This window comes from Capricornis sumatraensis, chromosome 10 (genome assembly GCF_032405125.1).
Source record: "Capricornis sumatraensis isolate serow.1 chromosome 10, serow.2, whole genome shotgun sequence".
Lineage (NCBI taxonomy): Eukaryota > Metazoa > Chordata > Mammalia > Artiodactyla > Bovidae > Capricornis > Capricornis sumatraensis.
In genome coordinates this window covers 51,943,926-51,970,214 of record NC_091078.1, presented here as the reverse complement: position 1 = coordinate 51,970,214, position 26,289 = coordinate 51,943,926, and the positions used below count along the sequence as shown (strand labels likewise).

The 26,289-nt window shown below is 44.4% G+C and overlaps 1 protein-coding gene across 2 annotated transcripts in view; it reads left to right on the top strand.

Annotated features, from left to right (window-relative positions):
* Window positions 1-26,289, top strand: part of OSBPL10 (oxysterol binding protein like 10) — a 320,496-nt gene that overhangs the window by 146,046 nt on the left and 148,161 nt on the right. The window lies entirely within an intron of this gene.

The window sequence follows — 26,289 nt, the reverse complement described above, 5'->3', positions numbered from 1 at the left end:
AGGACCAGAAGCAAACCTCCCAGACACAGCCATCATGATTCCTCCTGGTTTTAAAAGAATAATTATTTCTGTTTCATGGGTTAAGTGAGTTGTCAGGAGACGTCTGCTACCCAAGCTCAGAAAGCAGGGGACACAAGCCCATAGAAACTTGAGGGAGGTGGAAGGGCTGTCCAGGGAAGTCTCCAGGCTTGTAGCAAAGAGAAAGAATGTAAAGTGGATCATCAGAAAATAATTGAGGGCAGTTTGAAATTCAGAAAGCATTGGATCTAAAGCTGATCTCACCCTTTCTCCTTCACTTTATGAGGTGCTTATCCTCTCGCGCACTTCTAGGGGGTGTGAGCCAGTGAAAAGAATTCTGTCCTTGGAGGCAGAAGACTTTGTTGCCTTGAAGCTTGGAACCCACATTCCTGCATCTGTGAAATGGAAATGGCACAGGCCTTCCCAGCCTCTCAAGGGATCACATGTGATAGATAATGTGCATGAGAGCCCTTCTGCTGAGAGTCTCTTAGGGGCTATGTTTTGTTTTTACTTTTGATTGGCTGGGAAGTCATCAGTCTGGGGCTCCCAGGATCTTTAGTGGTCATACCATCCTCTGCAACTATTACCGAGAACCGACTGTATAGATCATGGTCTTGGTTTTCTTTTTCTTTTTAAATTTTTCATTTATTTATTTGGCTGCTCCGGATCCCAGTTGTGGAGTGTGGGATCTTCTTTAATTTCGGCATGCAGTGTCTAGTTCTCTGACTAGGGATTGAACCCTGGGCCCCTGCGTTGGGAGCACAGAGTCTTAGCTACTGGACCAGCAGGGATGCCCTGTGGTCTCGCCTGTCTAACTTGTGTTGAGTACTGAGGCTCTTTGCCCTGCAGCTATCACATGTGGAGACCAGCTGGTCCTTTTTGAGAAGCAGCCGAGTCCTCACTGTGTCAAGCAGGAGAATGGGGCTACCAGAACACGTCTGGCTGCTGTCTGAATTAGCATGTCTCTCGCTTTATTTTTTAAGTGTCATAAGCCAAGGAGTGCTATGTCAGCTGGCTATCTTGTTCTAATTCTGGCCCAGAACAGAAAATCTGAAATCTGACTCAAGTTTGTAGGTGCATATGAAAGACATTTTTGGGTAGATTTACACATGCATATACTTTTTATTGCCTAATAAGGAGAAGGTACAGAGTCAGATGCACCTTTTGAAACAGTCACCCTGATGTGGGGGCGGGGGGGGGGGAAGTATCTATGAGCTTAACTTTGCTACCTTGGATGAAATAAGGAATCATTTGCTGCACTTGTGTATATGGCTTTTCACTTATAGCACATTTTCAAAAAGCTCTATTAGGGAAAACCTTGAATGTACACGAAGCAGAATAGAATAATGGTCCCCACCACCCAATTTAAATAATTTCAGTCCTCTTTTGTTCTTGTTTGATCTCATTCCCTCAACACTTTTTTTGGCTCTAGTATATTAAGGGAATTTTAAATATTTTATTGCTGCCAATAAATGTTTCAATATTTATCCAGTGGGTAAGGACTTAAAAAGAAAACAGTGTAACCACAATACCATCATGTTGCTTTTATGTAAACCTCATTGAAGCTGTTTTTTGCAAGTAATTTAGAGACTTGAACCCTAAGAAGAAAAGAAAAAGCAAGTTTGTGGTATCTTGAGAATTCTTTTAAATGTGCAGTAATGAATCTCAGATAGACTTATTGATAGGAGTCCTGGTACATATGAAAAAAGAGAGGTGCTTGTGTTTAGTGAGTAGTAGCCGAAATAAAAGTTAGGGTATTTTGCTTAATTACTGGTAGCATTTTCTTCAGTATAATGCCAAAATCTTCTCTACATCCATTTTTAGAAATTCAAGCCTTTAAAAGGATAAAAGTATGTGCTTTGGATATGTGTGTATAGAAATATTTAATTGTATGAAGTATATAATGCAAAAGAAATATAAATACCAGAATAACTCATAATCCTACCTCCCTTCGCATAAGCACTGTTAATCTTTCAATGAATTTAGTCCTTTTTTTTAAACCCTTCATTTTGTGAGATTCCAAAGTCAGCCATACCCATTTTCTTTTCTTAGCTTTTATTTTACTTTATTTTTTAAATTGAAGTAAACAGTGTCAGACTTTATTTTTGGGGGCTCCAAAATCACTGCAGATGGTGACTGCAGCCATGCAATTAAAAGACGCTTACTCCTTGGAAGAAAAGTTATGACCCTACCTAGATAGCATATTCAAAAGCATAGACATTACTTTGCCGACTAAGGTCCGTCTAGTCAAGGCTATGGTTTTTCCTGTGGTCCTGTATGGATGTGAGAGTTGGACTGTGAAGAAAGCTGAGCACCGAAGAATTGATGCTTTTGAACTGTGGTGTTGGAGAAGACTCTTGAGAGTCCCTTGGACTGTAAGGAGATCCAGCCAGTCCATCCTAAAGGAGATCAGCCCTGGGATTTCTTTGGAAGGAATGATGCTGAAGCTGAAACTCCAGTACTTTGGCCACCTCATGCGAAGAGTTGACTCATTGGAAAAGACTCTGATGCTGGGAGGGATTGGGAGCAGGGGGAGAAGGGGCCGACAGAGAATGAGATGGCTGGATGGCATCACTGACTCGAGGGACGTGAATCTGAGTGAACTCCGGGAGATGGTGATGGACAGGGAGGCCTGGCGTGCTGCGATTTATGGGGTCGCAAAGAGTCAGACACGACTGAGCGACTGAACTGAACTGAACTGATAATTGATTTACAATGTTGTATTAGTTTCAGTTGAATTTACTTCTTTTTTCATATATGAGTTAAATATGTGTTGGTCACTCAGTCGTGTCCAAGATAAGTAAAAATTCTAAAGTATAATCTCAACTTTGTAAATGACTATATATATATATATATATATATATATATATGCTGCTTTTTCAATGGAGGGAAATTATTGAAATTTACTAGGGAGTTTCATTATGCGGAAGATAATTGGGTGACATGCTCCATAGCTGTTTTGATTTGGTTGTTGTACTTCTGGGCGACAACCAGGTATCTTCTTCAGGTGATTGCTTTTACATCTGTGATGACCTTTCTTGCCGAAAATTCATTCTGAGCCAGCTTGTTGAGACATGTGTATAAAACACTGGCAGTTGAGGATTGTAGGGTGTCAGACACCTAAGAAGGAGGTGGAAGTTTTGATTCTCAGATTTCATGCCCAGCTTTCCTCCTGATTGGAGACGGGTAACTGTCTTGTGACATCTGTCCTTTCATGATATGGGCCAGTCCACCTTGGGAACTGAGAACATTTCACTCCGACCAGAAAGTTCTGCAGTTTTAAAAGTCTATTAATCTCAAAGTATAAAGGTGCCTCTGCTTTTGGATTCCACTGTATTTATTCATAAAATAACTAGAAGAAAATGGAATAGCATTTTTAACCCAGCTGTACCAGGAAGATAAACCTATAGCCACTGAAGCAAGCCAGAAAATCATCGTCCACAAGACAGATGTGCCCGAATAGCTAAAGAACAAAAGAAAAATAGCCCAGCCACAAGTAACAGAATAAATATTAAATGGAATGCCACCGCATGGGTAAAAATAAAGGGACAGTGTAAAAGATTAAATGGTTATCATCCAAAATATTGAGATCCCAAAGGTCAGTACACAAAGTTCTCTCTGGAAGTGGTGAGGAGAGATGAAGATAGAAAATTCGAGACATGACATCATTGTGAAGAACAGGGGTATCCTCCTTAGCAGTTCAGCAAATGGAAATCCAGTTTATTTTGTCTGCGAGATTACTCGAAATAATTATAGGTTATGGTGGTAAGAAATACTGGTAGTATTGCATTTTTTTTTTGCTACAGTTTGGTGATAAATAAAAACAACTAAGCACAAAGAAGCTGTTTGTTGCCTTTGACCCATAAATTCCCTGCTGGGAACTGTATTCTGAGGAAATAACTCATGGAATTGGGGGTAGAAGAGGAAAGTTAATTTGGGTTAAGCTGTTGATACTAGTGAAGTGATAGATTCAACACAAAGCATTCTGGGGATGACTGAATAAACAGTGATACAGTTAACACTCTGAATTGCTATATAGCAATTTAAGATAAAAGTCACAGAAGTATCATTCCACTTGGACATGTGTATATAAAATGAGACAATCAGGATAGAGAATAATGTGCAAACATGGCCCCTAGGCGCATCTCTCTCTCTCTCTTTTTTTTTTTTGGCTGCTCCCCGTGGCATGTGGGATCTTAGTTCCCTAACCACGGCTCGAACCTGTGCCTCTGCACTGGAAGCATCAAACCTTAACCACTTAGCCGCCAGGAACTGTGAGCTTGCTTATTCAGTCATGCCTCCACCCATTCTTCAGGTATTAATTGGGCATCTCTTATGTTGGAGAAGGAAATGGCAGCCCACTCCAGTACTCATGCTTGGAAAATCCCATGGACGGAGGAGCCTGGCAGGCTACAGTCCATGGGGTCGCAAAGAGTCGGACACGACTGAGTGACTTCATTTCATTTTCATTTCATTTATGTGCCAGGCATTGGATTTTTATGCTGAAAGCCATGTCTTATTCATCTTTGCATCTTCTAGCCCTAGCAGAAATTGGTGGGTGTGTCGGTTGGACACATTGATTTAAGGACCCATTTTCTAATGGAAGGCTTTAGAAATGGAATTGCGTAGGCATCAGGGGTTGCTTGGGTCACCGTACCAGGTGGTTGGTGCTTGGTCGAGGGTTGAGTCAGGTGTTGACATGGTCTCTCTGACTCTGCAGGGGTACTGCGGGGGCTGTACCTGGTCTCCTCTGACTCTGAGGGCACTGTGGGGGGCTGTACCTGGTCTCCTCTGACTCTGCAGGGGCACTGCGGGGGCTGTACCTGGGGAACCATGCGACTGAGGGAAGAGCAGCGAGAGGGTGAGCCTCTGGATGTGCCGCTGGAGTCTATTAAACAGACTCTAATATGTTCTCAAAAACCCATTTGGGCCTCTCGCTGTGTAAGCACTTTATGACTGATCTGTGTGGTCTTCACTTGATTCTAACTTTTATACTTTTAGTGACTTTGTAACGGGTTTTAAGGTGGTTCACATTTACTTAAACGGACACAAGTTCGGTTGGTACAGGTGCAGGGTGATTTCTATAAAATGCCTGTGTGCTGGATGCTTTCTGGGAAAGCACATCTCCCGTGCCTGTTCTAACTACATTTCTGCCTGCACTGAGTCTTTGTTGCTGCGGGGGCTACTCTCGAGCTGTGGATCATGGGCTTCTCATTGTGGGGGCCTCCCTTGTGGAGCACGGGCTCCAGGGGGGAGGCCTTCAGTGGCTGCAACCCATGGACTTAGTTGCTCCGTGGCCTGCAGGATCTTCCGGGCCCGGGGATTGAACCCATGTCCCCTGCATTGGCAGGCGGATTCTTAACTACTGGACCACCAGGAAAGCCCCTCATACCTGTTCATACATGTGTGCTGTGTGTGTGTGTGTGTGTGTGTGTATACAAACCTGCATATGTGAGTTGAAGAACAAGAAGTAGGAAAGTCAGAGGTTTCTCCCTTTCCTAATTCCTCATTGCTGTTTCCCAGGAGTGGCTACTGAGGAAATGATCTGAATATCTGCACACATGAGAACGTGTGTGTATTTGTGTCTCTGCTCAGAACTGTGTGTATGTGTAGGCTGTTTCTGATCTCCAGCAGGTTTTATTTTCTTCCTTGACTAGAGTTAAGAACATTCTCTAAAGAGAATCCGTACTAAAATTTTTCTTTTAAGTCCAAATATGGTAATCGGCCCAGACATAACAAATATTTGAGCAACAGAATAAGCTTTGTAGAGCCTGGTTTTTGTGGTTTTGACCAAATAATTTTTTTGTGTGTGTGACATTTGAGACTTAAATACACCTAATTCAATAGATAGACTTTGGATTCTGTAGCTTGGTGGGCGAAAAAGTCATGCTATGAAATTGTAGTGGATGTATGTGAGGCGTAAATTTAGATTTAATTAAGCCTTCAGTGATAATTTATTGACCGATAGAAATTATCCTTCTCTTACACTTTTTTTAATTGTTAAATAGCTTGCTTCCAGCCACATACCCTTTTTATGAGAAGGCTTTGTGCTGCCCTGGTGTTTAATGGGTAGATAAACTGTATTGAAGTTGTGTCCTTTAATGTGGCCTTAAATATTAATAAACCTTTCACAAAATATAATGTGTGGAGCAGAGTGTGTTTATGTGGTTCCAACAGTGTGAATTCATATATATATACATACATATGTACATATATACATGAAAAACATACACATATGTTTTTTCATGTAATTGCACCATGTTTACTTAAAACATAAAAGGAAAGATGCTTTAATGAAGTGCCATGTTTACAAATGGTACTTTTGCAGCAAAACCAAAAATGAATAAACAGCCTCTGGCACATACCAGCCAAACAGGTCTGCAAGAGTTAAACAGTCTTGGTTATTCTTCAGCTGTTACTGCTGACCAACACTTGTAGCTAGACTTGTTCTTCATAAAGCTAAACAAAGTTAATTGCCCTCTGACTTCATCTGAGTTATCCTCTGCATCTGGCGTTCTTCTCCCCCTGTACTCTTGTAGCAGTCTACGTGTTAAATGAACGTCAGGGGCCCGTAACTTTGGGGACACCTGACCCGGTTACTGAGTTGCCTGAGGCCAGGGATGGCCGTTTTGAAACTTTGCAAAAGGAAAAAATGGAAGACCTTTATGAGGACATAAATCCTCTCCCTATTCCTGAGAGAGCGCTTCCCTGGTGGCTCAGTGGTAAAGAATCCACCTGCAAAGCAGGAGTCATGGGTTTGATCGCTGGATTGGGAAGACCCCCTGGAGGAGGGCATGGCAACCCACTCCAGTACTGTTGCCTGGAGAATCCCATGGACGGAGAAGCCTGGTGGGCTATAGTCCATGGGGTCGTGAAGAGTCAGACACGACTGAGCGACTGAACAGCTACAGAAATTCCTGAGAGGTGAACACAGTTGTTGAGGTGCTGGCCTGCTGTGTTTCCTCTTTATCTAGCAAAAAGGATAAAGCTATTCTTTCTGTTTCCTCCAGACTCTATTTCTGTTTGGGATCAATGGACAAGGAGCCAAGATTTTGGCAACAGTGCTGACTCAATATTCTCTCTTCAGGATGGTTCGGTTTGATTCAGGTGTACACAGTTATAGTGAATGCCTGCTTAGAAACCTTGATTGATGTACAGCCTCTGCTCTGGAAACAGGAGCTGTCAGCACCCTGAAGTATGTTATTAGTCAGTCAGTGTTAAGGTAGCACTCAGTACTGGCAGCATTGAACACAGCCCATCGCATCACCAGGGAAACCACATTTAGAGTTCTAAGTGCATTTTTCCTTTGTATGAATAGGATGATTATTTTTTTGTTAAAGCCCAAGTTAATTTTCCTGTGTACTTTTTGAATCAGTGATGGCCAATAACTCTTGCATGTGTTGGAGTGGTGATTTGCAACCTCTCAAAGTAACTCAGCCCCAGACTTCAGTTTTCAAAAAGTGGTAACATGGACTTCCTTAATAGCAGTGATCCTCAAATATTTTTAAAGTAGCAGAATATTATTTTCAAGAAAAATAGTATAGATCCCCACTACATAAAAACAGTGCTTTATTAATGCAGATTTACTAGAGAAAGCGGCATGGACGTTTATTACAAATCACGTTGCCTTGGAATCGTGAGTATTTATGACCACCACTGCAGCCTCTCTTTATCAGCTGCTGTATCTGTGCAGTGTGAAATAAACATTGCTGTGGTCCATGGAACCCCTCGGAGATCCTCTAAGAAACCAGTTTGAGAGATTTGGGCACTAGCAGTGTTTCGGGTGAATAATGACAAAAGCAAAGAAGTGAGGTCCCATCCCCTTGACTAGCTGTCTCCCAAGCTGCTCCCCTGAGGGCAGGAATCTCTGCCCACTCAGGGCGCCACTGGGGACAGCTGGAAAGAGGGTGGTGGGGGTTGGGGAGGAGTTGGAGGAGGAGGCTGAGGGCAGGACTAACCACCTGGACCCCCAGCAAGCTCCGGCGTACACAGTTTTGTTCTTCACCTTAGGTATCCTGGTGGGCTACAGGCCAGGGGGTCGCAAAGAGTCGGACATGACTGAGCGACTTCGCTTCACTTCGGTATCCTGCACTCGACTGAAAGATAGGTTCTGGTCTTGCTGGTTACAATTCTAATCCCTCTTTTCCCGCTTCTATCCCAACTTCTCCCAGAGTTCCTTCTTTACCCTCAGTTGATTCTCTTGCCAGGCTTTATCTTTCCTTCACTATTCTATTCGGTTTAGTCGCTCAGTTGTGTCCGACTCTTTTGTGACCCCATGGACTGCAGCACGCCAGGCTTCCCTGTCCATTACCAACTCCCGGAGCTTGCACAAACTCATATCCGTCAAGTCGGTGATACCATCCAACCGTCTCGTCCTCCATCATCCCCTTCTCCTCCTGCCTTCAATCTTTCCCAGCATCAGGGTTTTTTCCAGTGGTTTAGTTCTCCGCATCAGGTGGCCAAAGGATTGGAGTTTCAGTTTTAGCATCAGTCCTTCCAATGGACACCCAGGACTGATTTCATTTAGGATGGACTAGTTGGATCTCCTTGCAGTCCAAGGGACTCTCAAGAGTCTTCTCCAACACCACAGTTCAAAAGCATCAATTCTTTGGACTGTAAATTTCCTTATAGTCCAACTCTCACATCCATACACGACTACTGGAAAAACTATAGCTTTGACTAGATGGACTTTTGTCAGGAAAGTAATGTCTCTGCTTTTTAGCATGCTGTCTAGCTTGGTCATAGCTTCTCTTCCAAGGAGCAGATGTCTTTGAATTTCATGGCTGCAGTCACCACCTGCAGTGATTTTGGAGCCCAAGAAAATAAAATCTGTCACTGTTTACGTTGTTTCCCATCTATTTGCCATGAAGTGGTGGGACTGATTGCCATGATCTTAGTTTTCTGAATGTCGAGCTTTAAGCCAACTTTTTCACTCTCCTCTTTCACTTTCATCAAGAGGCTCTTTAGTTCCTCTTCACTTTTGCCATAAGGGTGGTGTCATCTGAGGTTATTGATATTTCTCCCAGCAATCTTGATTCCAGCTTGTGCTTCATCCAGTCTGGCATTTAGCATGTTGTACTCTACATATAAGTTAAATAAGCAGGGTGACAATATACAGCCTTGACTTACTCCTTTCCTGATTTGGAACCAGTCTGTTGTTCCATGTCTGGTTCTAGGTGTTGCTTCCTGACCTGCCTAGAGATTTCTTGGGAGGCAGGTCAGGTGGTCTGGTGTTCCCATCTTTTGAAGAATTTTCCACAGTTTGTTGTGATCTACTCAGTCAATGGCTTTGGTGTAATCAGTAAAGCAGAAGTAGATGTTTTTCTGGAATTGTCTTGCTTTTTATATGACCCAGCAGATGTTGACAATTTGATCTCTGATTCCTCTGCCTTTTCTAAATCCAGCTTGAACATCTGGAAGTTCTTGGTTCATGTACTGTTGAAGTCTGGCTTGGAGAATTTTGAGCATTACTTTGCAAGCGTGTGCTGCTGCTGCTGCTGCTAAGTTGCTTCAGTCGTGTCCAACTCTGTGCGACCCCATAGGCGGCAGCCCACCAGGCTCCCCCATCCCTGGGATTCTCCAGGCAAGAACACTGGAGTGGGTTGCCATTTCCTTCTCTAATGCATGAAAGTGAAAAGGGAAAGTGAAGTCCCTCAGTTGTGTCTGACTCTTCGCGACCCCATGGAGTGCAGCCTACCAGGCTCCTCTGTCCATGGAATTTTCCAGGCAAGAGTACTGGAGTGGGGTGCCATTGCCTTCTCCATGCTAGCATGTGGGATGAGTGCAGTTGTGTGGTAGTTTGAGCATTCATTGGCATTGCTTTTCTTTGGGATTGGAACGAAAACTGACCTTTTTCCAGTCCTCTGGCCATTGCCAAGTTCTCCAAATTTGCTGGCATATTGAGTGCAGCACTTTCACAGCATCATCTTTCAGGATTTGAAATAGTTCAACTTGAGTTCCATCACCTTCACTAGCTGTATTTGTAGTGATGCTTCCTAAGGCCCACTTGACTTCACATTCCAGGATGTCTGGCTCTAGGTAGTGATCATACCATCCTGGTTATCTGGGTCATGAAGATCTTTTTATATTCTTCTGTGTATTCGTGCCACCTCTTCTTAATATCTTCTGCTTCTGTTAGGTCCATACCGTTTCTGTTCTTTATTGTGCTCATATTTGCGTGAAATCTTTCCCTTGGTATTTCTAATTTTCTTGAGAAATTAGCCACTGACTTATTTACTTATTTATTGTCTGACTCCTTTTATCCATCTAGAGGGTTTTTTCTTTTAAAGTGTGTTTTCCCCAGTTAAAGTTCTTAACATGATGATGAGTTTTTAATGGTTGTGTTCTTTTCTTTTTTATAACTTATTTTGACTTTGTTGTGTTTTCCCATTTATGGCACGTGAGCTTAGTTGTGGCCTGCAGGATCTAGTTCCCCAGCCAGGAATTGAACCCTGAACCCTGTGTTGAGAGCATGGAGTCTTATTCACTGGACCACCAGGGAAGTACCTGGAGGTTTACTGTTTTTAACCTCTTTATTCCTCAACCCTGAGCACAATACCTGGCACATAGTAGGTGGTCAGTAAAAATTGGAGTGACTGATTTTTAAAAGGGAATCATAGCTGTTGGGTAACACTCCTCTGCACACTTGGTTAAAAGCTTTTGGTGAGAAAGGAGTTTCCTGCCCTGTTGTTGCATATTTTGAGGAGAGTTTTGGTTCCAAACGGAAGCAGTGGAGCTGTTTTGACCATGGGCTGCTTTCTACTATGCCCCAGACACGCATAGGTCTTTCTTTCCTTAGTTCCTGGTGCGGTTTATATCTACCTATATTTTTAGCAAATATGTCTTTATGTTATAATGGTCTTTAAAAGTCCCCCCACTTGTGTATAAACTTCTTCCCCAAAGGCATGGATTCATTAATAACATAGTGACTGTTACATGAACAATATTTCATACTCATTGTAGTCTTACTCTGGGCCACGTACTGTGCTCAGCTTCACCTGTGTGATCCTCAGGTCAGCCCTGTGAAGTAGATATTGTTGTCTGTTTTATAGATGAAAAACTGAGGCATTGAGAGGTTAAGGCAAAGAGAAGGGGTATTCATTAGCCAGGGTTCCACCAGGGAAACAGATCCACTAGAAAATACATGTGAAGGGATCTTTGCAAAGAATTGGCTTATGTGCAGTTGTGGGCCTGATTCTCAGGCATTGGCCCAAGTAGCTCTCTACTCACAAAACTGTTTTTTCAGAGAAGCCTCAGCTCTGCCCTTAAGGCCTCTCAGTGGAAGAGAAGCCTCAGCTCTGCCCTTAAGGCCTCTCAGTGGAAGCAGGCCCACCCAGATTAACTAGGTAATCTCTCTCACTTCAGGTCACCTGATTGTGAACCGTCATCACCCTTACAGAAGACCTCACAGAAACATTTAGATGAGCAGTTGACTCACTGCCAAGTTGAGACACTAAAAAGACTATCACAAGAGGTCACACAGGTAATGAGTGGTTGATTCCGACCCAGGTGTCACTTCCTAAGCTGGTAGTTGCGCAAAATGTGGGATTCCTGATTCATCAGCCAGTCTACACAGGAGACACTAGGATTCTATACCTGCATGAGTCATACATTGATTTCTCTGAGCAGCCCCCACCCTTGTCACTAGTGATTTTTAAATAAAAACAGGAGGTGGTTTGAGTGATGAATGATGACCAGCCTATTGAGTTTCATTCCATGTGATTCTACCATTCTGAACAAAGCTGTTAGACCAGCTGTCACTGCCTTGTTCTCTAGCCTGGCCATGGGACTTCCAGGCAGTCTTCAGTGGGAACAGAGATCAGATGCCCGTTTAGAGAGTGAATGGGAAGCCCAGAGATGCCAAGTGGTGGAGAAGTAGTAGTTAGTGGAGAAACAAACCGGCGTCAGCAGAGTGTAAGCAGCTAAAGCACAAGCTGGTGGACTCCCAGAGGTTGCCATTGTATTAGAGTTCTCCAGGGAAACACAGCCAGTAGGGTGTGGGTGCGGAGAAGGCGATGGCACCCCACTCCAGTACTCTTGCCTGGAAAATCCCATGGACGGAGAAGCCTGGTAGGCTGCACTCCATGGGGTCACAAAGAGTTGGACATGACTGAGCGACTTCGCTTTCACTTTTCACTTTCATGCATTAGAGAAGGAAATGGCAACCCACTCCAGTGTTCTTGCCTGGAGAATCCCAGGGACGGGGGAGCCTGGTGGGCTGCCGTCTATGGGGTCGCACAGAGTTGGACACGACTGAAGTGACTTAGCAGCAGCAGCAGCAGCAGGGTGTGGGTGATATTGGGGGTGCAGAGGAAGGAAGGAGGTTTATTTTAAAGAAGTGGTTCTTGTGAGTGTGGACACTGGCAAGTCCAAAATCTGCAGGGTGGGCTGGCAAATCGGAGACCCAGGGTAGAGCCAGGGCCACGGCTCAAGTCTGAAGGCTGTCTACCAGCAGAATCTCCTCTTGATCGGGAAGGATCAGTCTTTAGTGCTCTTCAGGCCATCAACTGATTGGATGAGACCCACCCACATTGTGGAGGGCAGTCTTCTCTGGTCAGAGTCAACCAACTTAAATGTTTATCTCATTCAAGTCCCTCACAGAAAAATCCAGAGTGTGTTTGCCCAAATATCTGGGCACTATGGCCCAGCTGAGTTGACACATAAAATGAACTGTCATAAGCACCCTAGACTGTCATACTCCCGCTGAAGTTTTCCTATGCTTGTCTGTGCTAAGGTCTCAGAGCCCATTTCTGGGAAGCTCACAGAACTTGACTGTCACCAGTCAGATCAGGCTCAGTTATTGCACTGACCATGGGTCCAGCCTCTGGCTTCTGATGTGAGTGTGGAATGATGTATCAGCCCTGGTTCTTGTCCAGGGCCAGGATAGTCTAGGTGGTTGGTTAAACTAGTATGAAAATTATTAATTTAATCATATTAAAAAGCAGAGACATTACTTTGCTCACTATGGTCCATCTAGTCAAGGCTGTGGTTTTTCCAGTGGTCACGTATGGACGTGAGAATTGGACTGTGAAGAAAGCTGAGTGCTGAAGAAATGATGCTTTTGAACTGCAGTGTTGGAGAAGACTCTTGAGAGTCCCTTGGACTGCAAGGAGATCCAGCCAGTCCATCCTAAAGGAGATCAGTCCTGGGTGTTCATTGGAAGGACTGATGCTGAAGCTTTCTTTCCAATACTTTGGCCACCTCATGCAAAGAGCTGACTCATTGGAAAAGAGCCTGATGCTGGGAAAGATTGAGGGCAGAAGGAGAAGACAGAGGATGAGATGGTTGGATGGCATCACTGACTCAATGGACATGGATTTGGGTGGACTCCTGAAGTTGATGATGGACAGGGAGGCCTGGCGTGCTGCATTTCATGGGCTCGCAAAGAGTTGGGTGTGACTGAGCGACTGAACTGAACTGAGCTGAATGGCAATAAGAATTCACCAGAAGGTGACGCCAGTGTGGGCTGGCCCCCTCCACATGGACCTGCACCCTCTGGGCTCTGCACGTCACCGGTACCCCTGGAAAAGTTACCCTAATCATTAGATTGTTGCTGAGAAAAATGATACGGGTGGGGAGGGACCCTCTGTCTGTCTCTGACTCTCTGGCACACAGAAAATGCATGGATCAGACATCTTTGAAGTGTTGCAGAAGGAAGCAGAAGGCTGATTATTTTACGTCCGAGCTCTGTGACAGAAAAGACTTGTGCCTGTTTTTACCCCAGGTGGCAAATTTAATACAAGGAGCCTTCCTATGAGTGCCTCCAGCCGGTGAGATAATAACGTATTTTGGATATTGACAAAAGAGGGAAGTTAGCCAAGTTCGCCCTTTGACTCTCAGACCATCCTTGGAACTTGTGCTTTAGTCTGATTCTTTTGTGAAGGATGTTGTTTTTTCCCCCAGTGGCTCATAGTAGCGTTTCAGTATAAGACAGGGCTCCTTCGTCATTTAAACCTGGTCATCTCATTCTTCAAGCAGAGAAGCTGCGGTCACGACTATCTCCCACTCTCAATGGGTGCTTGGTCACGACAGACCTGCATGTAAATTGCAAGATTCCCTTAACTACTCACCTTCCTTAGCTGCCTCCCTGCAAGAACCATGATCAGTTTCCATTGCTTTGATCCTAGTTTTGTCTGGTACATGTTGTTTTTATTTACATGTTTTTTAACTTTGGCTGCACTGGGTGTCTTTGGTGCAGGGGCTTCTCTTGTTGCCTGGCAAGGCCTTGCTAGTTGTGGTACTCGGGCTCTGGAGCGCGTGGGCTCAGTAGTTGCACCGTGGCATGTGGGATCTCAGTTCCTGGACCAGGGATCAAACCCGCACCCTGTGTCGGAAGGCGGATTCTTAACTTCTGGATCATCAGGGAAGTCCCTCTAGTTCATTTTAAAGGTGTGACATCATTTGCTTCCACTTTGACAGTAGAGATTGAGCAATCTCTTTCATATTAGGGATTGAAAAATCAAAGCTCCAAAGGATTTTGATTCCTTTTTCTACCACGGCAAGCAGTTTGCAAATGGCTGTGAAGAGGCCACAGTCACGAGAGTAGAAAAAAGTTTTTAAAAACTAAAAGGGATAGAAGACAATTCACAAGTTTCCTGAGAGGCTACAAAGGAAACCAGCAGAGAAGCAGTTTTTTTTTTTTTTTTTTCCAGTTAAAAATCAAAGGATACTACATGGTACCACAGAGTTCCTGTTTCCTTTTAACCACAATCTGTTGCTTACTGTCTTTTCTCTTTTGGCTGTGCTGGGTCTTTGTTACGGTGTGCGGACTTTCTCCCTGTAATAGTCTGGCTTTTGGGCTTAGTTGCCCTGTGGCGTGTGAAATCTTATCCCCTGACCAGGGATTGACTCTACGCCCCCTGCTTTGGAAACATGGAGTCTTGACCCCTGGAGCACCAGAGAAGTCCCTGAACTTAACATTTTGAGCAGCACTGTTGAACCCAGTACAGATCCCCGTGAACTTAAGTTCTGTTTGGTCGCAGCACTTGAACGCTCTTCTTCCATTTTTCACTGTGTGACGGTGATTTAGTACAAAGAGCTATCCACATGGACTCCAAGCTCTTGGGTTTGTTTTTCAACATGGCAGGACTGGCGTTGGAAACCCAGCTCTCCTGACCTCCAGGGTGGGCTCCCTGGGATAGCTCTGGGCCAGGTGGAGTTTGTTAGGCATGGGGGGAAAGTTGTCTTGCCCTGGGGGTTGCCTGTGCCGAGAGGTGAGCGAGGCTTTGAGGGTAGCATGGCTGATGGGACCAGCTCTGTTGGAGATTCTGAGTGTGGTTTATTGAAGCCTTGGGCAGTGGCAAGGCCCAGCCTGTGGTGCTTAGGGTGCTCTTCCTCTGTCTTGATTCCTCACGTGGGCCCTGGGTTTCAGTACGTACACCCATCCCTTCTTGGAGGGAGCTCCCACCTATCAGAAGCTGACATGTATGTCCTGGGTCCTTGCCCTGTCAAGTGGGTTTCACCCCCGCGGTACTGGTGAGGACATGAGGCCTCGGGGACTGAGCTGTGTGCTCAGCTCCTGCCGAGAAGCAGCTGGGCCCAGATTTGAGCCCACGGAAGCCCCACCCTGGCCCCATCTCTCAGCCAGGTGCTTAGAGTCATCCATACGGGTTCCTTGTCACCACTCCAGCCTCAGAATCGTACCTGCATTTCTACATAGTGAGTAGGGCAGGGATAGTGCTCCTTGCTAGTGGTAAAGAACCCGCCTGCCAGTGCAGGAGACATAGGAGACATGGGTTCAATCCCTGGGTCAGGAATATCCCCTGGAGGAAGGTGTGGCAACCCACTGCAGTATTCTTGCCTGGAGAATCCCATGCAGAGGAGCCTGGCGGACTACTGTCCATATGGTTGCACAGAATCTGATGTGACTGGGGTGACTTAGCATGTGCGCACAGTGCTCTTAGCACCTAGCTTTGCTCAGGCTCAGATACTCTTTTTTTTTCCCCTTTAAAATTTTTTTACTTGTTTATTTGGCTGTACCCAAAAGTCTTAGTTGCAGCATGTGGGATCTTAGTTCTCTGGCCAAGAATTGAACCCAGGACCCCTGCATTGGGAGTCTTAGCTGCTGGACCACCAGGGAAGCCTCTCAAGTACCTTCTTGTGGATGTCATTCCCAGCTTACAGTTGGTACTAAAGGCAGTGACAGGAAGTTTGGATTTTTATAGCTTTGCTGTATTGATATATTAACACTTTGTCCCATATGTCGTTTCACAGAGAAAAAAACCTGCCTTTGTAGATAATGAGTTCATGGCAGAGGCTGTGGGGCTGGGGGATACCGATGTGAAGTTGTGGGTCTGCGTTCTGAGTCTGTGACCTGTTCTGTGACCCTTGGGTGAGTCATCTGAGCTTGGCCGCCACCTGTGAAAATGAGGGCATCAAACTGGGCCACCAGCTCAAAGATGCTCCGGTCATTTGTAAACCAGAACTCAGTGTCACAGTGAAAAGGACATGATAGGATTTCTTTCTGAAGGTTCTTCACCCCTCTGTTTACTTTCATTCTTTGAGGATTACTCTCTCTCATGGAAGACTATAGTCTTTGCAGAAAATGTGTGTTTCAGCCATGTGGCATTTTATTTTTGGCTTCTCTGGGTCTTCACTGCTTCTGCTTGAGCTGTAGCAAGTGGGGGCTACTCTCTAGCTGTGGGGTGGAGGCCTCTCATTGCGCTGGCTCCTCTCGTTGCGGAGCGTGAGCTCTAGGCATGCAGGCTTCAGCAGTTGTGGCTCGTGGGCTTCGTTGCTGCACAGCATGTGGGATCTTCCCCGACCAGGGATTGAACCTGGGTCTCCTGCATTAGCAGACGGATTCTTAACCACTGCACCACCACGAATATAGTCTTAAAATAGATCTGTGAAGAAACATTTCTGTATTTTTATTTACAGAGAGATTCCTCGCAGAATGTATTTTTCCTTCCTCGTATTGGAGAGGTTCCAATGGAAAACATATTATATTCACACTGGTTGTCCAGTGTTGAAATAAGAATTCTAAGGGTCTTCCCTGGTGGTCCAGTGGTTAGGATTCCACACTCCCAAGGCAGGGGATATCCCTGATGAGGAATCTAAATCCCACATACTGCATGGTGTAGGGAAAAAAAGGAATACTAAGTACCCTAAAAGTAAACAAAAACTTTTGCCGTATATTTGGGGACAAAAATAGAATTTATATCATTTTACTACAAATTTTTATCTCCAACATAAAAATAATTGTCCTTCTGACATGCTGTTGAGTAAATCTTGGTTTTTTTTTTTTTTTGGCCTGTTGTCAAACTGTTCTAAGCATACCTCCAGAATAAACATCCATCAGCTTAGCACTCAGGAGATGAGAAGGTAAGGTGAAGATTTCTCACTGGCAGAGAAATTCTCACAGGACGGCGTGCTACTTAGGATTTACTAACATTGGGGCACAGAAATCGCAGCCATAATACTTCATAATCACACAGCACCTCTCACTTGAGAGTCTGAAGAGTGTTCTAGACCAGGCTGGGAGCTGTGACAGTCGTATTAAACCCTATGCTTGGAAGGCACTGACGGATGAGGTTCAAGAACGAGAATCTGGACGCCAGGGAAGGTGTCCATTCTTAATATTTTTTCCATTATGGTTGATCACAGGATATTGGATATAGTTCCCTGTGCTAACAGTAGGCTCTTGTTGGTTATCCATCCAGTACACACTAGCTTGCATCTGCCAACCCTAAACTCCCAATCCGCCCCTCCCCATCCTCCCCTCCCCCTTGGCAGCTGCCAGTGTGTCCCTGGCGATTGTGTCCCTGATTGTGTTTCATAGGTAAGTTCATTTGTGTCTTATTTTAGATTCCACGTACAAGTGATATCACATGGTATTCTTTTTCTCTTTCTGACTGACTTCCCTTAATATAAACTCTAGTTTCATTCATGTTGCTGCAGACGGCGTGATTTCATTCTTTTTATGGGTGCATAGTATTCCACTATATATATATGTAGTACATCTTCTTTATCATTCACTTGTTGGTAGACATTGAGGTTGTTTCCATGATTTGGCTATTGTGAATAGGGGTGTGTGTATCTTTCTGAATTCGAGTTTTGTCTGGATATACGCCCAGGAGTGGGATTTCTGGATCATATGGCAACTCTAGTTTAGTGTTTTGAGGAACCTCCACACTCTTCTGCATTCTGGCTGCACACACTTACCCTCCTACCAACAGCATAGGAGGGTTTCATTTTCTCCTTTCTGTCTCCTCTCTCTCTCAGCCTTCTACCTTGGCCAAAGGCAACAACCGTCACTCGCTTCTTATGTGTTCTATATATATGTTGGCACATACATTTGTATATACCTACATCTTTACGTATATTCTTTTAAAAAATAGTCTTGTTTAAAAAAACACCAACTATATTGTACATATTGGTACGGACTTGTCACATCTTGTTATGAACTTTGCTTCTTTCATTTGGAAATGGCTCCTTATTGATTATGTAAGAACTCTTTCTTTATGGCCTCGAGAGAGTGTTCTGGATAAGCCGTGGCACTTGAAGGCTCCTCCTTTCCAGACTTTGCAGGAGTCTGGAATCCCACGTGTGATCTCTTGGCTCTGGCCCTGCAGTTACACGGGTTTTACCTGGTGGGCCTTGTCAGGGGAGCTGCCCTCCCAGAACGAGCCTGGATGTGGAGTCTGGAGGGAGTGAGAGTCCGCGCTCTTCCAAGCGTCTGCATTGCTAGTCCCAGCGCCTTCATCCCAGGCCTCCTTATCCACGGGCCCTGGCCACGACCCTTCTCAGCACCTCTGCTGATACCTCCTTGTGAAAGGAGGGGGCTTGAAGACACTTGACGGTACTCTGACTCAGTCCTTGGGACTTCTCCATTGGTAACCATTTTCCCCGCCCCCTTGGCAGTTAGAGGATCGCCTCTTCCTGCCACCTACGTAGATGTGACCTTCCCTCGCCTTGTGCTATTCCATAGGAAACGTGCCCCCATTTCCCCTGTCCTGCCTCTGGCTTATACAGTATGCCTCTCTGTATCAGCGGGTGCCTGCGGCCAGGACCTGCTGTGGATACCAAAACCCGTGGATGCCCAAGGCCCACAGTGGATCCTGCTACTTGCAGGCTGCACATCTGTGGCTTCAGCCAACCACGCACTGAGTACTATTTGTTGTTGTTCAGTTGCTAAGTCAGGTCTGACTCTGTGCCCCATGGACTGTAGCCTGCCAGGCTCCTCTGTCCATGGAATTTCCCAGGCAAGAATACTGGAGTGGGTTGCCATTTCCTTCTCCAGGGGATCTTCTTGACCCAGAGATCGAACCCGAATCTCCTGCATCGGCAGGTGGATTCTTTACCACTGAGTCACCAGGAAGCGCTGAGTGGCATTTACCATCTGCCATTGGTTGAACTCGTGGATGAGGAAGGAGGAATGTACTGTCACAATAAGTCAATAGACGCTCAATTGTTATTTTCAGTTTGGCTTCTTCTCCTAATTGACCGCCTTGTCACCGAATAGCTCAGCTCTTTATACTCTTAATGAGCGATTTTGTTGCTGTTCAGCCGCTCAGCCCGGTCTGACTCTTTGTGGCCCCATGGACTATAGCATGCTAGGCTTCCCTGTCCTTCACCATCTCCCAGAGCTTGCTAAAACTCATGTTCATTGAGTTGGTGATGCCACCCAACTTTCTTATCCTCTGTTGTCCTCTTCTCCTGCCTTCAGTCTCCCAGCATCAGGGTCTTTTCTAATGAGTTGGATCTTCATCAGTTCAGTTCAGTAGCTCAGTCATGTCCGACTCCTTGAGACCCCATGGACTGCAGCGCACCAGGCCTCCCTGTCCATCACCAACTCCCGGAGTTGACACAAACTCCTGTCCATTGATTCGGTGATGCCATCCAACCATCTCATCCTCTCTTATCCCCTTCTCCTCCTGCCCTCTATCTTTCTCAGCATCAGGGTCTTCTCATATGAGTCAGTTCTTCACATCAGGTGGCCAAAGTATTGGAGTTTCAACTTCAACATCAGTCCTTCTATTGAATATTCAGGACTGATTTCCTTTAGGATGGACTGGTTGGATCTCCTTGCAGTCCAAGGGACTCTCAAGAGCCTTCTCCAACACCACAGTTCAAAAGTATCAATTCTTTGGTGCTCAGTTTTCTTTATAGTCCAACTCTCACATCCATACATGAATACTGGAAAAACCATAGCTTTGCTTAGACGGACCATTGTTGGCAAAGTAATGTGTTTCGTTTTTAGTATGTGGTCTAGGTTGGTCATAGCTTCTCTTCCAAGGAACAAGTGTCTTAATTTTATGGCTGCAGTCACCGTTGGCAGTGATTTTGGAGCCCAAGAAAATAAAGTCTGTCACTGTTTCCCCATCTATTTGCCGTGAAGTGATGTGTTTGGATGCCGTGAACTTCGTTTTTGAAATGTTGAGTTTTAAGCCAGCTTCGTCACTCTCCTCTTTCATCTACATCAAGAGGCTCTTTAGTTCTTCTCCACTTTCTGCCATAAGGGTGGTGTCATCTCCATATCTGAGGTTATTGATATTTCTTCGGCAGTCTTGATTCCAGCTTGTGCTTCATCCCGTCCCACATTTTGCATCATGTACTCTGCATATAAGTTAAATAAGCGGGGTGACAATATACAGCCTTGAAGTACTCCTTTCCCAATTTGGAACCAGTCTGTTCTTCCATGTCCAATTCTAACTGTTACCTCTTAACCTACATGCAGGTTTCTCAGGAGGCAGGTAAAGTGTTTCTGGTATTCCCATCTCTTGAAGAATTTTCCACAATTTGTTGTGATCTACACAGTCAAGATTGCCGGGAGAAATATCAATACCACTCTTATGGCAGAAAGTGAAGAAGAACTAAAGAGCCTCTTGATGAAAGTGAAAGAAGAGAGGGGAAAAGTTGGCTTAAAGCTGAACATTCAGGAAACTAAGATTATGGCATCCAGTCCCATCACTTCATGGCAGATAGATGGGGAAACAGTGGAAACAGTGGCTGACTTTATTTTTGGGAGCTCCAAAATCACTGCAGGGGGTGACTGCAGCCATGAAATTAAAAGTTGCTTACTCCTTGGAAGGAAAGTTATGACCAACCTAGACAGCATATTAAAAAGCAGAGACATTACTTTGACAACAAAGGTCTGTCTAATCAAAGCTACAGTTTTTCCTGTGGTCATGTATGGATGTGAGAGTTGGACTATAAAGAAAGCTGAGTGCCAAAGAATTGATGCTTTTGAACTGCGGTGTTGGAGAAGACTCTTGAGAATCCCTTGGACTACAAGGAGATCCAACCAGTCCATCCTAAAGGAGATCAGTCCTGGGTGTTCGTTGAAAGGACTGATACTGAAGCTGAAACTCCAATACTTTGGCCACCTGATGGGAAGAGCTGACTCATTGGAAAAGACTCTGATGCTGGGAAAGATTGAGAGCAGGAGGAAAAGTGGATGACAGAGGATGAGATGGTTGGATGGCATCACTGACTCGATGTACATGGGTTTGGGTAGACTCCTGGAGTTGGTGATGGACAGGGAGGCCTGGTGTGCTGTGGTTCATGAGGTTGCAAAGAGTTGGGCACAACTGAGCGACTGAACTGACTGACTTACTAGCGTGTGAGATGAGGGCAATTGTGTGGTAGTTTGAGCATTCTTTGGCATTGCCTTTCTTTGGGATTGGAATGAAAACTGACCTTTTCCAGTCCTGTGGCCAGTGCTCAGTTTTCAAAATTTTTGGCATATGGAGTGCAATATGAGAAATTTAGGGTATTTCTAATTTCTTGAGCTTATAAACAACACTATAGGGACTGTCTGTGCCCTGTGCTGTTTAATGAAGATAAAGATCATGAGTGGAGAGTTGCTTGATAGAACCGTTTATACCCCTTCCATGATGTTTGTGAGAGGAGGTTTCCTTATGCTTTTATGGACTCCTTGCTTTTTTCAACCTTTTGCATTTGCCAGATACTTGAAGAAAAACAGTATCTCAGAATTTTAATGTTATTTTAAGTGAGACTAAGCATCATTTCATATTTATAAAAGCAGTTCATTTTTTTGGTCTGTTTTGTTTAATAGGTGTTATTGATTTCTAGGAGTTGTTTATACATTAAGGAGATTTGCCTTTCCTAATTTGTCAGTTCTTTATTTAGGATGTTTTATTCTGGTTTAAATTTTTTATTTTTATGTGGCAATTTTTTATTTTTATTCACAGACATGTGTAACCATTGCCATAGTCAGCTCTAGAACATTTTTATCAAAAAGAAACTCCATACCTTTTAACTGTCACCCTTTCAATTTCCCATTCTTTTCTCCCAGGTCTGGGTAACACCAGTCTATTTTCTGTCTCTCTAGATTTCTCCTATTCTCAACATTTCACATGGATGGAATAATATAATAGATCTTTTGTGACTGGTTTCTTTCAATTCAGTTGATTTCAGTTGCTCAGTCGTGTCCAACTCTTTGCAACCCCACGAACCGCATCACACCAGGCCTCCCTGCCCATCACCAGCTCTGGGAGTCCACCCAAACCCATGTCCATCGAGTTGGTGATGCCATCCAACCATCTCATCCTCTGTCATCCCCTTCTCCTCCTGCCCCCAATCCCTCCCAGCATCAGAGTCTTTTCCAATGAGTCAGCTCTTTGCATCAGGTGGCTAAAGTATTGGATTTCCAGCCTCAACATCAGTCCTTCCAATGAACACCCAAGACTGATCTCCTTTAGGATGGACTGGTTGGATCTCCTTGCAGTCCAAGGAGCTCTCAAGAGTCTCCAACACCGCAGTTCAAAAGCATCAATTCTTCTGCGCTCAGCTTTCTTTATAGTCCAACTCTCACATCCATACCTGACCATTGGAAAAACCATAGCCTTGACTAGATGGACCTTTGTTGTCAAAGCAATGTCTGTGCTTTTTAATATGCTGTCTAGGTTGGTCATTACTTTCCTTCCATGGAGTAGGCGTCTTTTAATTTCGTGGCTGCAATCACCATGTACAGTGATTTTGGAGCCCAGAAAAATAAAGTCATAGCATCGTGTTTTAAGGATTCATCCTGTTATAACATGTATCAGTACTTCCTTTTTATGGTTGTATTATAATATTACATCGAACATTGCACATTTTTTTATATTCATCAGCTTATGGACATTTGTGTTGTTTCCATGTTTTGGTTATTATTAATAATGCTACTCTAAACATTAGTGTACAGGTTTTTATGTGGACATGTCATTTCTCTTGGGCATATATCTAGGAGTGGAATTGTTGGGTCATAAACTCATGAGTCATTTAGGTTTACAGTTCCGTGAAGTTTAGCGAATTTTTATTCATGGCCACCATCCTGCTTTAGAGCACTTCCATCACTGTTTTGTTTTTGTTTTAAATATTTCAAAAATTTATTCTATTTCAATCTTTGAATTTTTGTTTGGTCTGGAATTTGGTGCAAACAGTGAGAACAGCATCCATCCACATTTGTAAATTTGTGCTTATTCCTTTTTCCAACACCGTTTCTGGAATAGTCTTTTTCCTGTTGATAAGGCAGTGCCACTTAAATTGCATCCTAAATTAGGTGTGTGGGTCCATCTCTGGTCTTCCTTTTCTTTCTGTTTGATTTGTCAGCCTGTTAACGTGCCAGAATTGTAATATTTTCTGTAGTGCCACTTTAGAGTATGCTTCGGTGTCTGATGAGGCTAGTGCACCTTAGCTGTGCTTCGTTTCAGCTGTTCCTGGGCGATTGTTTCCGTAAGAACTTCAGAATCAGCTTGTTCAAGTCTTAAAAACTCCATGGCCATGATCACCTCTTGGGCTTTTTTTTTTTTTAACTAGGCTTGCAGTAAATTTATACATTCTTTGAGAACTGACATCTAAAGGATGTCCTTTTTAAGAATCAAAGCATAGCTATTCATCTTTCAACTCACTTCAGCATTCTTTTGTGTCCCTCAGGAGAATTAAAGTAACATGTCCCTACATCTTCCCTTTTGGGGGGAGCTGCTGTATGGCTTATGAGATCTTAGTTCCCTGACCAGGGATTCTAGTTCTGAGGACATGGTGGAAAGTGAAACAAAGCCTTTGCTGTCAAGAAGCTGAAAGTCTAGTGGAACGGACAGGAAAGAAATCAAATAATTAATAAATGTCAGGTTCTATGAAGTCAAGTGAGGGGAGAAATAGGGAATAATGTGGTGAATTTAGTTATGACGGACAGAAAGGGATTTAGAATTTTTCAGGTGTCTTTTCATTAGCTTTATCTTTTCCTTTTTATTTAATTTGAAACCCTGGGTACACTTGCCCCCATCCCAGAGTCTAGCGTTTTTACCAGGGCTATAGGGACCTCAGGGCAAACCCGACGCATGATATGCTGTCTTAGTCCACTGGCTGGTATTTGCTTGCTCTCATCTTATTTCCAGGATACTGATTATTTAAGAAATGAACTGAATGTGTAGGAGAGCAGGGTAATTTATCACTGTGGATGGAGATAGTGTTGCTAAGGCAACCGGCTACATCCCGAGATCACCAGAGGCAGACTCCCCACCCGACAGGACCTTGGGGGTCCTGGAGCTTCCCTGGCACCAGCTCTCCTGCATCGCTCTGGCCACTGCCAGGTGGCTTCTGTGTTTTGTCCTCACTTCCTGGTGGTTGCTCTGCTCAGGGACCCACCAGGCTTCCGCTGGCCAATCCTGGCTGACATGAGGGTTATCATAGCTAGTTGCTCATTTGACAAAATCAGGATAGACCCGTGAACCTTGGAATCATCTTCATGCTACTTAATTCCCCCCTCCCCCCTTTTAATTGAGATATAATGGACTTATATTAGTTCCAAGTGTATAATTCCATATTTGTGTAAACTGTGAAATCACCACAGATCTAGCTAACATCTGTTATCATACATAGTTATTTTTCTTATGATGAGAACGTGTAGGATTTACTCTTTCCGTAGCTTTCTAATATGCAGACATTATGAGCTATAGTCACCTGTTGTACATAACATCTCCATGACTTATTTATATAATTGGAAGTTTCTACCATTTGACCCCCTTCCTCCATCTCCCCCACTGTCTTTCAGTTCAGTTCAGTCGCTCAGTCGTGTCTGACTCTTTGCTTTAGCAACCACCAATTGCTGTTCTCTGTATTTATAAGTGTTGGGGGATGGAGGGAGCCAAAAGTGCCCACTGAACTGAGAAGGCGTCTTGAGAGAGAAAAGCAAGGCAGGCAGTTCTGTATAATCAGTGAACCAGATTATTACAGGGTAACTTGCCAGGTGGGGTCTGGATCAGGTGGATAGTGACCCAGAAGCATTCACAGCTATACTCCACACCTCCAAAGGGACATGGGGATGGTTTTATAGTTAATCTAGGGTGTGGGGTGGGTACTTGAAACAGGATGTACCTTCCTAAGTTAAGTTTATGAATGGGTAACTGGTCTCACCTGGTGTGCTGCAGCCCTTGGGGTCTCAAAGAGTCAGACACGACTTAGCAACTGAACTGAACTGGTCTCATGGATGCCAGGATTCATCATTATTGGTGGCCTAATAGAACTTGCAGGCCACCTGCTCCTAATGATTATTAAACAGTATCTCTTAATTACAAAGGCCCTAATGACAGAGAGGGCTTCCCTGATAGCTCAGTTGGTAAAGAATCCACCTGCAGTGCAGAAGACCCTGGTTCGATTCCTGGGTTGGGAATATCTGCTGGAGAAGGGATAGGCTACCCATTCCAGAATTTTTGGGCTTCCCTAATGACTCAGCTGGTAAAGAATCTGCCTGCAGTGCGGGTGACCTGGGTTTGATCCCTGGGGGAAGATCCCCTGGAGAAGGGAAAGGCAACCCACTCCAGTGTTCTGGTCTAGAGAATTCCATGGACTGTATGGTCGCAGGGTTGCAAAAAGTTGGACATGACTGAGCGACTTATTGACTGCCCTGTACCGTCCTAGGTGGGGTCAGCAGGCGGACAGGAGGAGCCGCATGGGCCCAGGATGGCTCAGTTATGCTCACAGCCATACAGTGAGCTTGGTGTGTGTGTTCTTTTTTCCCTTTTTAGAGTCTGCCTAAAGATGAGGTCATAGTATTTGTTTTTCTTTGTCTGGTCTGTTTCACTTAACATAATACCCTGTGTGGTGGTCTTCATACAAAAAGATAAGGTTATTAATGCATCATTATATCATGGCCAAGCATCTGTATTCTCATCTTTAAATATTTTCTAATTCTTAGAACATCTCTTGTGTCCTTAGTGCCTCTGTCCTCAAGGAGTTTGATTCTAAATTTGGCCAAACCACGTCTCATCACCTCTGCCATCATTGCCCTGGTCCAGGCCACTGTCGTCTTGCCTTAACTCCCCCTTCTCC